General features: G+C 51.3%; 1 protein-coding gene across 1 annotated transcript in view; it reads left to right on the forward strand.

The window, feature by feature from the left end:
• The window catches only part of klc3 (kinesin light chain 3), an 86,937-nt gene that overhangs the window by 13,079 nt on the left and 58,989 nt on the right, over positions 1-14,869 (forward strand). The window lies entirely within an intron of this gene.

The raw sequence follows: 14,869 nt of genomic DNA on the forward strand, positions 1-14,869 counted from the left end.
GGGTCGGCCATTTAGGACTGAGATGAGGAAAAACATTTTCACCCAGAGAGTTGTGAATCTGTGGAATCTCTGCCACAGAAGGCAGTGGAGGCCAGTTCACTGGATGTTTTCTAGAGGGAGTTAGATTTAGCTCTTAGGGCTAACGGAATCAAGGGATATGGGGAGAAAGCAGGAATGGGGTACAAGTAACATAGAAAATAGGTACAGGAGGAGGCCACTTGGCCCTTCGAGCCAGCACCGCCATTCATTGTGATCACGGCTGATCATCCACAATCAGTAACCCGTGCCTGCCTTCTCCCCATATCCCTTGATTCCACTAGCCCTAGAGCTCTATCAAACTCTCTTTTAAATTCATCCAGTGAATTGGCCTCCACTGCCCTCTGTGGCAGAGAATTCCACAGATTCACAACTCTCTGGGTGAAAAAGTTTCTTCTCACCTCAGTTTTAAATGGCCTCCCCTTTATTCATAGACTGTGACCCCTGGTTCTGGACTCCCCCAACATCGGAACATTTTTCCTACATCTAGCCTGATCTACTGATTGTGGATTTATTCACAAAATGCTGGAGTAACTCAGCAGGTCAGGCAGCATCTCAGGAGAGAAGGAATGGGTGACGTTTCGGGTCGAGACCCTTCTCTCCTGAGATGCTGCCTGACCCGCTGAGTTACTCCAGCATTTGGTGAATAAATACCTTCGATTTGTACCGGCATCTGCAGTTATTTTCTCAGCCATGATCATATTGAATGGCGGTGCAGGCTCGAAGGGCCGAATGGCCTCCTCCTGCACCTATATTCTATGTTTCTAATTACTGACATGATCCTGGGTATCCTTGTACATAGTACAGTCTTCCGGGATCATTGTAAATATTCACACCCCCACTGTAGGACCCATCATTCGTGAACATCATTCCTCAGCCTTCTGCACACCAAGGAATGAAGTCCCAGCCTGCCCAACCTCCCTCTGTAGCTGCGTATGAAGGAACTGCAGAGGCTGGTTTAAACCGAAGAAGGGTCTCAAACCGAAACGTCACCCATTCCTTCTCTCCAGAGATGATGCCTGACCCGCTGAGTTACTCCAGCACTCTGTGAAACGTCACCTATCCATGTTCTCCACAGATGCTGCCTGACCCGCTGAGTTACTCCAGCACTCTGTGTCTCTCCGTGTTGCCCACGCTCTCAAATCTAGGCACAGCTTGATAAACACTAGCTCAAAAAATACCGGAGATTTACGTGAGGTTAGATTTGTAACCCAGGGCGACGCTGTAGACGGCTTTGGAGGCCAAGTCAGTGGATATTTCTAAGGCAGAGATAGATAGATTCTTGATTAGTGCGGGTGTCGGGGTGTGGGGAGAAGGCAGGAGAATGGGGTTAGGAGGGAGAGATAGATCTGCCTTGATTGAATGGCGGAGTGGACTTGATGGGCCGAATGGCCTAATTCTGCTCCTATCACTTACGGACGTGTGAGCACTTTAGTGCGGGTGGGGGATGGGGTGTATCCTCACCTGCAGTGGCCAAGCAGACCTGAACACGGGGTGTAATGGAAACCTCAGGCAGTGTCAGGCACAGACATCCATCTTCAGTTCACTGACACGGATGTCCAAATTAGTCGTCGTCCCACCCGTGCATGTTGCTGAGCTTGCTCGTCCGGGCGGCGGGCTGAGAGATCACCAAGACTGCGAGCTGCAGGCCGACATGTAGAGGAACGCATTAAAATCTTCAGCCGATGGACGGAGGGAGGGACGTTTACGCTGATGCGGCAATAACCATGCACCGGTTCAGATCCCACAGCCGTGCCTGGAGAACCCAAACGGGCAGCGCAGCGGGTAGTGCTGCTACCTCACGCCACCGGAAGTCCCGCTTCGATCCTGACTCCGGGTGTGGAGTTTGCACGTTCTCCCCGTGACCCGCATGGGTTTTCTCCGGGTGCTCCGGTTTCAGACTGCAGATGCTGGTTTGCACCAAGGATAGACCTAAAATGCTGGAGTAACTCAGCGGGTCAGGCAACACTCTGGAGAACATGGATAGGTGACGTTTTGGGTTTGGCTGAGTTACTCCAGCACTTTGTACTTTGCTCTGTGACCAGCCTCTGTCCATTCATAGATATCAGCCTGCGATGAAAAAGTGTACCAAGAATAAATCGCTGTTGGACCAGCCCAGCAGAAGTGGCAGGTTCCCTGCTCCACAAGGCTGGAGATAGAAACATAGAAACATAGAAAATAGGTGCAGGAGGAGGCCATTCGGCCCTTCGAGCCAGCACCGCCATTCATTGTGATCATGGCTGCTCATTCTCAATCAGTAACCCGTGCCTGCCTTCTCCCCATACCCCTTGATTCCGTTAGCCCCTAGAGATGAAGAAGGGTCTCGACCCGAAACGTCACCCATTCCTTCTCTCCTGAGATGCCGCCTGACCTGCTGAGTTTCTCCAGCATTTTGTGAATGAATACCTTCAGTTTTAAATGTGCTCAGCGGAGCCTTTTGCCAATCCTGTCACTATGGCCAACACTGTCTCATCATCCAACCAATGCCACTAATCGTATAGAGGTGTAAAAATTCATGAGAGGAATAGATCGGGTAGATGCACAGAGTCTCTTGCCCAGAGTAGGGGAATCGAGGACCAGAGGACACAGCTCAAGGTGAAGGGGAAAAGATTTAATAGGAATCTGAGGGGTAACTTTTTTACACAGATGTATGGAACGAGCTGCCGGAGGAGGTAGTTGAGGCTGGGACTATCCCAATGTTTAAGAAACAGTTGGACAGGTACATGGATAGGACGGGTTTAGAGGGATATGGACCAAATGCAGGCAGGTGGGACTAGTTTAAGGGCAGCACAGCAGTAGAGTTGCTGCCTTACATCGCTTACAGCGCAGAGACCCGGGTTCCATCCCGACTACGGGCGCTGTCTGTACGGAGTTTGTACGTTCCCCCCGTGACCTGCGTGCGTTTTCTCCAAGATCTTCGGTTTCCTCCCACACTCCAAAGACGTGCAGGTTGTAGGTTAATTGGCTTGGTGTAAGTGTAAATTGTCCCCAGTGTGTGTGGGATAGTGTTGGTGTGCGGGGATCGCTGGTCGGGTTGGGCGAAGGGCCTGTTTCCGTGCTGTATGAGTCTCTGACCCTGAGGGACAGGGACAGGTCGCAGGGGGTGGAGGGTCAGTGTGGGGGGAGTGTGGAAAATTGTCCGGGTTGTGGGAATGCAAGCTGGGCCTCGTGTTGGGAGTCCGGGAATGCCAGGCAACTTCTCCCCCCCTCACAGAGACGACAGAATATAGGATTGAATTCTCATGATTAAGCTGGCTGGGGTCTGGAATGTAAGTGTCTGCACATTCTTGCACCTTAGGCCAATGGACGTCTGGCCAGCCTAAGGACCGAGGCTAGGGGAGAGAGATAGAGAGAGAGAGAGGGAGAGAGAGAGAGAGGGGGAGAGATGGAGAGAGAGGGAGAGAGGGAGTGAGAGGGAGATGGAGGGAGGGAGAGAGGGGGAGATAGATAGAGAGAGAGAGGGAAAGAGGGAGAGAGAGCCTGCTACAAGCTGTCCCTCTCCCTCCCTCCCTCCCTCCCTCGCTCCCTCCCTCCCTCCCTCCCTCGCTCCCTCTCGCATTTATTCAGCTGAGACCAGCAGCCCGAGCGAAGCACCCTGTGCCACTGGCTACTCAATGGGCAAGAGGAGGCATTCGGCCCGACCGTCCCATGCCAGAACAAGGAACTGCAGATGCTGGTTGACAGAAAAGCGCTGGGTTGAAATGTAGAATCAAGGTACTAGTTTAGTTTAGGATGGAACTGCAGATGCCGAAGATAGACACAAAATTCTGGAGAAACTTAACAGGACAGGCAGCATCTCTGGAGAGAAGGAATAGGTCGTCGGGTCTCATCTGAAGAAGGGTCTCGACCCGAAACGTCACCCATTCCTTCTCTCCAGAGATGCTGCCTGTCCCGCTGAGTTACTCCAGCATTTTGTGTCTACCTGCGATTTGAACCCAGCATCTGCAGTTTTCTTTCCTAGGTGTAGGTGAGAATGAGCAGTAGATGGCCAGTGTGGACTCGATGGGCCGAAGGGCCTGGTTCTGTGCTGCATCTCTCTTCTCTCTCTCTCTCTCTCTCTCTCTCTCTCTCTCTCTCTCTCTCTCTCTCTCTCTCTCTCTCTCTCTCTCTCTCTCTCTCCTTCCCTCCCTACCTCTCTCTCTCTCTCTCCCTCCCTCCCTCTCTGTCTCTCTTTCTCTCTCTCTCTTTCTCTCTCCCTCCCTCCCTCCCTCTCTCCCTCCCTCTCTCCCTCTCTCCTACATTTCCTGCATAGCTGGCCATTTCCTAATAAGGAAGGCTGTGTTTGACGGGGCAGTGGTGATGGTATTTAACCTTGGGAGGTGTGGTGGGTAGCGTTGTAGTAACGGGGCGCTGGCGTGAATGGTATGCGTGGCAGCTCACTGGACTGACAGCAGAGAGGGCAGCACTGGACAGCTGTGTCCAATCAAGGCATCACGAGTTCCCGCTGAACAACCAGAACCAAACCAGCAGCTGACAGCTGTGAGCAAATGTGAAGAACCCCCTCTCATACACCCACACACAGCACTGAGAACCAGTGTCCGCACTCTCACTTACAATAGACAATAGACAACAGGTGCAGGAGGAGGCCATTCGGCCCTTCGAGCCAGCACCGCCATCAATGTGATCATGGCTGATCATTCTCAATCAGTACCCCGTTCCTGCCTTCTCCCCATACCCCCTGACTCCGCTATCCTTAAGAGCTCTATCTAACTCTCTCTTGAATGCATTCAGAGAATTGGCCTCCACTGCCTTCTGAGGCAGAGAATTTCACAGATTCACAACTCTCTGACTGAAAAACTTTTCCCTCGTCTCCGTTCTAAATGGCCGACCCCTTATTCTTAAACTGTGGCCCCTGGTTCTGGACTTACATTTGCTCACGTTTATTCACTCTTACGTACAGACCCACCAGTCTGAAAAAGGGTCTCAACCCGAGATGGTCTCTCCAGAGATGCTGCCCGCCCCACTGAGTTACTCCAGCTTTTTGTGTCGATCTTCGGTTTAAACCAGCACCTGCAGTTCCTTCCCACACATAAACCCTCTCATATATGCCCCGACTGGCAGATTAGACAACACAGAGTCACACCAGGGTAAGTTGTTTTGTTTTTTTAATTTAGTTTAAAGATACAGGCCATTCGGCCCACCAAGCCCACGCCATCCGGCTATCCCCGCACACTAAACACTATCCTACACACGCTAGGGGCAATTTACAATTTTACCAGGTCAATTAACCGACAAACCTGCACGTCTTTGGAGTGTGGGGGGAAACCGAAGATCTCAGAGAAAACCCACGCAGGTCACGGGGAGAACGTGCAAACTCCGTACAGACGGCACCCGTAGTCAGGATCGAACCCGGGTCTCTGGCGCTGTGAGGTAGTAGCTCTACCGCTGCGCCACCATTTCTTGAAGCACAAGAGGCTGGGGTGTGATCTTCTGGGGGTGTGTAACATCTTGGGGGACCTGCTACGATGTTATTTTCGGTTTTGTTTATTGTCACGTGTACCGAGGTACAGTGAAAAGCATTTTTGTTGCGTGCTATCCAGTCATCGGAAAGACAATACATGATGAGTTTGAAGAAGGGTTCCGACCTGAAACGCCACCCTTCCTTTTTCTCCAGAGATGCTGCCTGTCCCGCTGAGTTACTCCAGCACTTTGTGTCTGTCTTCGGTGTAAACCAGCATCTGCAGTTCCTTCCTACACAAACTAACCAGTCAGCGGAAAGACTATGCATGATTACAGTCGAGCCGTCCACAGTGTACAGATACATGACAGTGGGAGTAACGTTCAGTGCAACGGCCGATGATTCCATCTCTGATTCCATCTCTAAACTGTAAGATCCCTGCTCACACCCTCCCTCTATGATGAGGGGGGGACCTCATTGAAACTTACCGAATAGTGAGCGGCCTGGATAGAGTTGATGTGGAGAGGATGTTTCCACTAGTGGGAGAGTCTAGGACCAGAGGGCACAGCCTCAGAATTAAAGGGCGCTCCTTTAGGAAGGAGATGAGAATTCTTTAGGCAGAGGGTGGTGAATCTGTGGAATTCTTTGCCACAGACGGCTGTTGAGGTCAAATCAGTGGATATATTTACGGCGGAGATTGACAGATTCTTGATTAGTGCGGGTGTCAGGGGCTATGGGGAGAAGGCAGGAAAATGGGATTGAGTTGTACACACTGGAATTTAGAAGGATGAGAGGAGATCTTATCGAAACATATAAGATTATTAAGGGGTTGGACACGTTGGAGGCAGGAAACATGTTCCCAATGGTGGGGGAGTCGAACCAGGGGCCACAGTTTAAGAATAAGGGGTAGGCCATTTAGAACGGAGATGAGGAAAAACTTTTTCAGTCAGAGAGTTGTGAATCTGTGGAATTCTCTGCCTCAGAAGGCAGTGGAGGCCAATTCTCTGAATGCTTTCAAGAGAGAGCTAGATAGAGTTCTTAAGGATAGCGGAGTCAGGGGTTATGGGGAGAAGGCAGGAACGGGGTACTGATTGAGAATGATCAGCCATGATCACATTGAATGGTGGTGCTGGCTCGAAGGGCCGAATGGCCTCCTCCTGCACCTATTGTCTATAAGACAGATCCCATGAATGAGTGGGTTAGCATATGATGAGCGTTTGACAGCACTGGGCCTGTACTCGCTGGGGTTTGGAAGGATGAGGGGGGACTTCATTGAAACTTACTGAATAATAAAAGGCCTGGATAGAGTGGATGTGGAGAGGATGTTTCCACTAGTGGGAGAGTCTAGGACCAGAGACCACAGCCTCAGAATTAAAGGACGTTCCTTTAGGAAGGAGATGAGGAGGAAAACTAGGCAGAGAGTCAAGTCAAGTCAATTTTATTTGTATAGCACATTTAAAAACAACCCACGTTGACCAAAGTGCTGTACATCAGTTCAGGTACTAAGAAACGAACATACAATGGCACACAAACATAACAGCACATACATCAACAGTGGTGGGTTAGAAGATTTTTGATATGGGGGGGGGAAAGCCCGTTTAGAGCTTTGTATGTGAAAATTGATTGATAGATTGAAGATTGATAGATTCTTGATTAGTACAGGCGTCAGGGGCTCTGGGGAGAAGGCAGGAGAATGGGGTTAGGAGGGAGATGATTGAATGGCGGATTTGACTTGATGGGCCGAATGGCCTAATTCTGCTCCTAGAATTTATGAGCTTTATCCAGTGCAATACCGAGGGCTAAAAGGGCATAAAATGTTGGAGCAACTCAGGGGGTCGGGCACAATCCAATTAAGAATGGTCTCGACCCGAAACGCCACCGATCCATGTTCTCCACAGATGCTGCCTGACCCGCTGAGTTACTCCAGCACTCTGTGAAACGTCACCTATCCATGTTCTCTACAGATGCTGCCTGACCCGCTGAGTTACTCCAGCACTCTGTGAAACGTCACCTATCCATGTTCTCCACAGATGCTGCCTGACTCGCTGAGTTACTCCAGCACTCTGTGAAACGTCACCGATCCATGTTCTCCACAGATGCTGCCTGACCCGCTGAGTGACTCCAGCAATTTGTTTTTAACAGAGGGGCCCAGGTTGAATGGGTCTAGGCAGCGGGTCAGGGAGCCAGGGCGGAGGGTGGAACATTGGGGGGTCTTGTTGGGCGAGCCCAGGGCTCCTAGTGCAGGAGCTGGTCGATGTTTGTCGAGGCAGCACAGACTGTACACATGGGTCTGATGCCAAGGACAGGTGAGGAGGGGGGGGGGGGTATTGCTGGATTAGCCGAAAGGTTAAATCTATTCACAGCTCCACCGAGACCAGCCTTCTCCTCCAGCTGCCCGCTGATGTTTACTGCAGACCAGCGATCTGTTTAAAGGGGCCACACACACACACACACACACACACACATACATACACACACACACAGCAGTCCTGAACTACTATCCACCTCCGGTGGACAGAAATCGCTGGAGTAACTCAGCGGGTCAGGCAGCATCTCTGGAGAGAAGGAATGGGCGACGTTTCAGGTGGAGACCCTTCTTCAGACTGAAGAAATCTGGCGAAAGAAATTCCTCCAGATAGAGCTGGATAGAGCTCTTAAGGATAGCGGAGTCAGGGGGTATGGGGAGAAGGCAGGAACGGGGTCCTGATTGAGAATGATCAGCCATGATCACATTGAATGGCGGTGCTGGCTCGAAGGGCCGAATGGCCTCCTCCTGCACCTATTGTCTATTGTCCTCATCTCCTTCCTCAAAGAACGTCCTTAAATTCTGAGGCTGTGCCCTCTAGTCCTAGACTCTCCCACTAGTGGAAACATCCTCTCCACATCCACTCTATCCAGGCCTTTCACTGTTCGGTAAGTTTCAATGAGGTCCCCCCTCATTCTTCCAAACTCCAGCGAGCACAGGCCCATTAACTCAACAACACAGTAAATAAATACACGATAATCAATAATGCATTGGTAATAATCAGTAATATTAGGTCACCAGCCCATAATCGTGCAAGAACTGAAGTCCGTGGTACAACTGAAACATCGTCCATGCAAGTTCACAGTTGCTGAGGTCAGTGTTGTGCAGGGTTCAAGAGCCTAATGGTTGTTGGGAAGAAGATGTTCCTGAACCTGGAGGTATCACAAAATGCTGGAGTAACTCAGCGTGTCAGGCAGCATCTAGGAGCTAGGGAATGGGTGACGTCTCGGGTCGAGACCCTTCTGAAGAGTCTGAAGAAGGGTCTCGACCCGAGACGTCACCCATTCCCTCTCTCCTAGATGCTGCCTGACCCGCTGAGTTACTCCAGCATTTTGTGATACCTTCGATTTGAACCAGCATCTGCAGTTATTTTCCTACACATCTTGAACCTGGAGGTCATAGTTTCCAGGCTCCTGTACCTTCTTCCCGATGGTAGCAGCGAGATGAGAGCGTGGCCAGGGTGGTGTGGGTCAGTGAGAGTGTGGCCAGGGTGGTGTGGGTCAGTGAGAGTGTGGCCCAGGGTGGTGTGGGTCAGTGAGAGTGTGGCCCAGGGTGGTGTGGGTCAGTGAGAGTGTGGCCCAGGGTGGTGTGGGTCAGTGAGAGTGTGGCCCAGGGTGGTGTGGGTCAGTGAGAGTGTGGCCCAGGGTGGTGTGGGTCAGTGAGAGTGTGGCCCAGGGTGGTGTGGGTCAGTGAGAGTGTGGCCAGGGTGGTGTGGGTCAGTGAGAGTGTGGCCAGGGTGGTGTGGGTCAGTGAGAGTGTGGCCAGGGTGGTGTGGGTCAGTGAGAGTGTGGCCAGGGTGGTGTGGGTCAGTGAGAGTGTGGCCAGGGTGGTGTGGGTCAGTGAGAGTGTGGCCAGGGTGGTGTGGGTCAGTGAGAGTGTGGCCCAGGGTGGTGTGGGTCAGTGAGAGTGTGGCCAGGGTGGTGTGGGTCAGTGAGAGTGTGGCCAGGGTGGGGGTGTGGGTCAGTGAGAGTGTGGCCAGGGTGGTGTGGGTCAGTGAGAGTGTGGCCAGAGTGGTGGTGTGGGTCAGTGAGAGTGTGGCCAGGGAGGTGTGAGTCTCTGATGATGCCGGCTGCCATTTTGAGACAGCGTCTCCTGTAGATCCCTTCGACTGGTTGGGGGGGGAGGGGATGGTCAGCCATGAATGGCGGAGTAGACTTGATGGGCGGAATAGTCCAACTCTGCTACTATCGCTTCTGAACTCATGAACGTGAGCCACCTGCTGCCAGTCCTCCCATGGGGCTTGGTGTCGGGTTTTATTGGGTGCCTTGGGATTTAGAGGCGCTACATAAATGCAGCAGCTGTGGGGCGGGCGTTGCCTGGGAATGGGTTGTGTTGGAACCAAATGTCGCTCCATCACAAGACCAGTCCTGTTGCGTTATAAATACCTCCTGCAATAAATACCCAGCCACATACTGGAAGACTCAGGATGTATTTTTATAGTCCTCACGTTGTAACTGGACCCCCCCCCCCTCCCCCCTCAAGTGGACCTGCGTTCCCTGCACACCCATTGCCCGGGAACAAAATACCAGATACATGGTGGTGGCCTCCAAATGCCTCAACAGCATAAGGACGTGTAAGTGTCTTTGTCCATTGTGGTGCATGACAAACCTGATCTGTGCAACTCCAACCTAGGGGCGCAGGAGTAGAGGTACCCCTCAGGTTCCTAGTGGGTGACGTGTCAGATCGAGACCCTCCTTCAGAAAGCCACCCTGTGAAACGTCACGTTCTCCACAGATGCTGCCTGACCCGCTGAGTTACTCCAGCACCCTGTGAAACGTCACCTATCCATGTTCTCCACAGATGCTGCCTGACCCGTTGAGTTACTCCAGCACTCTGTGTCTATCTTCAGTGTAAACCAGCGTCTGCAGTTCCTTCCTAAGCTGAACTGCGATCCCATTCATCAAACGGATTTATTCCGCTGAGAGTCACGTCATCGTCGGTACAAATCACTTAAGCCGATCTTCCCTCGGCACCGTCATTCCTCGGATAACCCGGACTATCTTGTGTTTGAGTGACACTTGAAAACGGACGGCTAACATGCCTGGTGGTTGGCGGCTAAACAAATGCAGGTTTCGTTTTCAGTTTAGGGACACGGGCCCTTCGGCCCACCAGCGATCCCCGCCGACCAGCGGTCCCCGCACGCTATCCTACCCACCATTTACAATCTTTACCGGAGCCAATTAACCTACAAACCCGCACGTCTTTGGAGTGTGGGAGGAAACCGAAGATCTCGGAGAAAACCCACGCAGGTCACGGGGAGAACGTGCAAACTCCTTACGGACAGCGCCCGTAGTCGGGATGGAACCCGGGTCTTTGGCGCTGTGAGGCAGCAGCTCTACCCGCTGTGCCACCGTGTCTCACTTTTATTCAAAAGGAATGCGTGAGATATCTCAGTTCGGTTTAGTTTATTGTCACGTGTACCGAGGTACAGTGAAAAGCTTGTGTTGCGTGCTAACCAGCCAGCGGAAAGACAATACATGCTTACAATCGAGCCGTTCACAGTGTACCGTTCACATGATAGAGGGAATAACATTCAGTGCAAGGTAAAGCCTGATCAAAGATAATCTGATAGTAGACACACCCACATCTGAAGAAAGGTCTTGACCCACAACGTCACCCATTCCTTCTCTCCTGAGATGCTGCCTGTCCCGCTGAGTTACTCCAGCATTTTGTGTCTATCTTCGGTTTAAACCAGCATCCGCAGTTCCTTCCGACACTCTGATAGTAGTTCAGCACCGCTCTCTGGTTGGGGTAAGATGGTTCAGTTGCTCCAAGTCGTTGTGAAAGATGTAATGGGCTCTGGCCTGGTGTGGGACTGGAGATGGATGGGGTATAGAGCTGTAGATAGGGTTGCCAACCGTCCCGTATTAGCTGGGACATCCCGTATTGTGGGCTAAATTAGTTTGTCCCGTACGGGACCGCCCTTGTCCCGTATTTGTAGGGTTGCCAACTTCCTCTCTCCCAAATACGGGACAAAGGGTGACGTCACTGCCCGGCTCGGGCGGCCGCCATTGGTGGAGCGGGAGCACGTGGCCGCTGGCTGGGTGAGGTCACGTGGGGCGCGGGGCGGTGACGTCACCCTTTGTCCCGTATTTGGGAGTGAGGAAGTTGCCAACCCTAGTTGTAGACACAGCAGAGATAAGGACAAACATGTCGCACCACAGGTAAGGAGTGGACACTGTCCCGCCCGCAATTGGTCCAAAACGCCGCAGCGAGACTCCTGACGAGTACCCGTAAAAGGGACCACATCACCCCGATTCTGGCCTCTCTCCACTGGCTCCCAGTACGGTACAGGATCAACTTCAAGCTCCTCCTATTCACATACAAAGCCATAAACGGGCTTGCCCCCCCATATCAAAAATCTTCTAACCCACCACTCTATCTCCAGGTCCCTCAGGTCGGCCGACTTGGGGCTACTGACTATCCCGCGGTCTAGGCTTAAGCTCAGGGGTGACCGCGCTTTTGCAGTTGCAGCTCCTAGACTGTGGAACAGCATCCCTCTCCCCATCAGAACTGCCCCCTCCATCCACTCCTTTAAGCCCAGGCTCAAAACCTATTTCTACTCCCTAGCGTTTGAGGCCCTCTGAGGGGGCGCTGTGAACTGTTTATGTATGTGCTGTTATGTTTGTGTGCCATTGTATGTTCGTTCTTAGTACCTGAACTGATGTGCAGCACTTTGGTCAACGTGGGTTGTTTTTAAATGTGATATACAAATAAAATTGATTTGACTTGACTGTAGTTATGGATAGCAGCATCTGATTTGATTGGATGGCATGCAAAACAAAGCTTTCACTGTACCTCAGTGCACGTGACAATAATAAACCTATTTAATTTAGTTTAGTTTAGAAATACTGCATGGAAACAGGCCCTTCGGCCCACCGAATCCACGCCAACCATCGATCATCAATTCATGCTAGTTCTATGTTTCCCTCCATATACACTCGGGACAGCTTACAGAGGGGCAATTGGACCACAAACCCACACGTCTTTGTGATTTTCCCACCACATTTCTGCATGATCACCCTCTGATCTCTCTCTCTCATTCTCTCTCTCTTTGCCTATCTGTCTCTCTCTCTCTGTCTCTCTCTCTATGTCTCTCTCTCTCTGTCTCTCTCTCTATGTCTCTCTCTCTATGTCTCTCTGTCTCTCTCTGTCCGTCTCTATCTCTGTGTCTCTTTCTGTCTCACTCTCTCTGTCTGTCTCTCCCTGTCTCTCTGTCTCTGTCTGTCTCTCTCCGTCTCTATCTCTGTGTCTCTCTCTGTCTGTCTCTCTCTCTGTCTCTCTCTGTCTCTCTCTGTCTCTATCTCTGTGTCTCTTTCTGTCTCTCTCTCTGTCTCCCTCTCTCTCTATGTCTCTCTCTCTCTGCCTCTCTTTCTCTCTGTCTCTGTCTCTCTCTCTCTCATTCTGTCTCTTTGTCTCTATCTCTGTGTCTCTTTCTGTCTCTCTGTCTGTCTCTCTCTCTGTCTCTGTCTCTCTCTGTCTCTCTTTCTTTCTCTCTCTGTCCGTCTCTCGGTCTGTCTCTCTCTCTCTCTCTGTCTCTATGTCTCTTTCTGCCTCTCTGTCTCTCTCTCTGTCTCTTTGTCTCTCTCTCTCTCTGTCTCTCTCTGTGCATCAGCTGTCTCTGATCAGGCTGTGGTGCAGATAGAGTGACCCAGAAGGAATGCAGAGAAAGTAAATGGTGTCAGGCGTAGAGAGGGACAGTGCCTCTTTCTCTCCGATATTCTGTGCTCTGCGGGTCGGTGATGGATGGCCCCGTATCCTGAGGTTACATTCCAGATTCCAACCGAGAATGTAACAGCACAGCTGCCTGGAGACGTATCTGGGAGGCTGGTGTAGTGTAGTGTAGTGTAGTGTAGACATCGCCTCGTGTAGAAGGCCTCGAGTCCACTCGATATCCTCCAGTGTAGATGTTTTAATTTCAAAATATACTTTATTCGAGAAATAAATATATGTTCCTTACAAAACATGTTCCGTACAAAAATCCACCCGACATTCTCGGAGGCTCTACATACATTCAATACACCAATTACAATACAATACAATACAATATATCTTTATTGTCATTGTACAGGGGTACAACGAGATTGGGAATGCGCCTCCCATACGATGCAATAATTTAATTAGCTAGTCAGTATTGATTTATACAACCCAATGAAACAAATTTGGAACAGTTTTAAAACAGAATAAAGTGCAAGTAGATCTGTGCCGGTTCGCTGTGCGATGTGACCATCCGGCTCAGCAGGACCGGTTCATAGCAGCTATGGCCCTGGGGATGAAGCTGTTCCTGAGTGGAGGTGCGGGCGTAGAAGGCCTTGTATCGTCTGCCCGATGGTAGAAGTTCGAACAGACTGTTGCAGGGGTGTGAGGAGTCTTTGTGGATGCTGGTGGCTTTTCTGAGGCATCGTGTGTTGTAGATGCCCTCCAAGGCTGTGTTCCGATAGTCCTCTGAGCTCTATGGACTACCCACTGAAGAGCTCTTGCCACTCATGCGGCCCACGAGCGTGGAATCCCTTCCCTTATTTTAAGGGGCGTCTCCACCACACCCTGCCCCCCGTGTCCAGCAGCGGAAGGACCCTAGGCTTGTCCTGCAGCCTAGTCGAGTGTAGATGTCCACCAGACCAGTGTAGATGTCCTCCAGACCAGTGTAGACGTCCACAAGACCAGTGTAGATGTCCTCCAGACCAGCGTAGATGTCCAACAGGCCAGTGTAGATGTCCTGCAGCCTAGTCTAGTGTAGATGTCCACCAGACCAGTGTAGATGTCCTCCAGACCAGCGTAGATGTCCACCAGACCAGTGTAGATGTCCACCAAGTCAGTGTAGATGTCCTCCAGACCAGTGTAGATATCCACCAGACCAGTGTAGATGTCCACCAGGTCAGTGTAGATGTCCACCAGACCAGTGTAGATGTTCAACAGACCATAGATATCCACCAGACCAGTGTAGATGTCCACCAGGTCAGTGTAGATGTCCACCAGACCAGTGTAGATGTCCACCAGGTCAGTGTAGATGTCCACAAGACCAGTGTAGATGTGCAACAGACCATAGATATCCACAAGACCAGTGTAGATGTCCACCAGACCAGTGTAGATGTCCACCAGACCAGAGTAGATGTCCACCAGGCCAGTGTAGATGTCCACCAGGCCAGTGTAGATGTCCACCAGGCCAGTGTAGATGTCCTTCAGACAATAGATGTCCACCAGCCCAGTGTAGATGTCCTGCAGACCAGTGTAGATGTCCTACAGACCAGTGCAGATGTCCTACAGACCAGTGTAGATGTCCTACCGACCAGTGTAGATGTCCACCAGGCCAGTGTAGATGTCCACCAGGCCAGTGTACATGTTCTCCAGACCATAGATGTCCACCAGACCAGTGTAGATGTCCACCAGACCAGTGTAGATGTCCACCAGAC

Source organism: Rhinoraja longicauda, chromosome 41 (genome assembly GCF_053455715.1).
Source record: "Rhinoraja longicauda isolate Sanriku21f chromosome 41, sRhiLon1.1, whole genome shotgun sequence".
Taxonomy (NCBI): domain Eukaryota; kingdom Metazoa; phylum Chordata; class Chondrichthyes; order Rajiformes; family Arhynchobatidae; genus Rhinoraja; species Rhinoraja longicauda.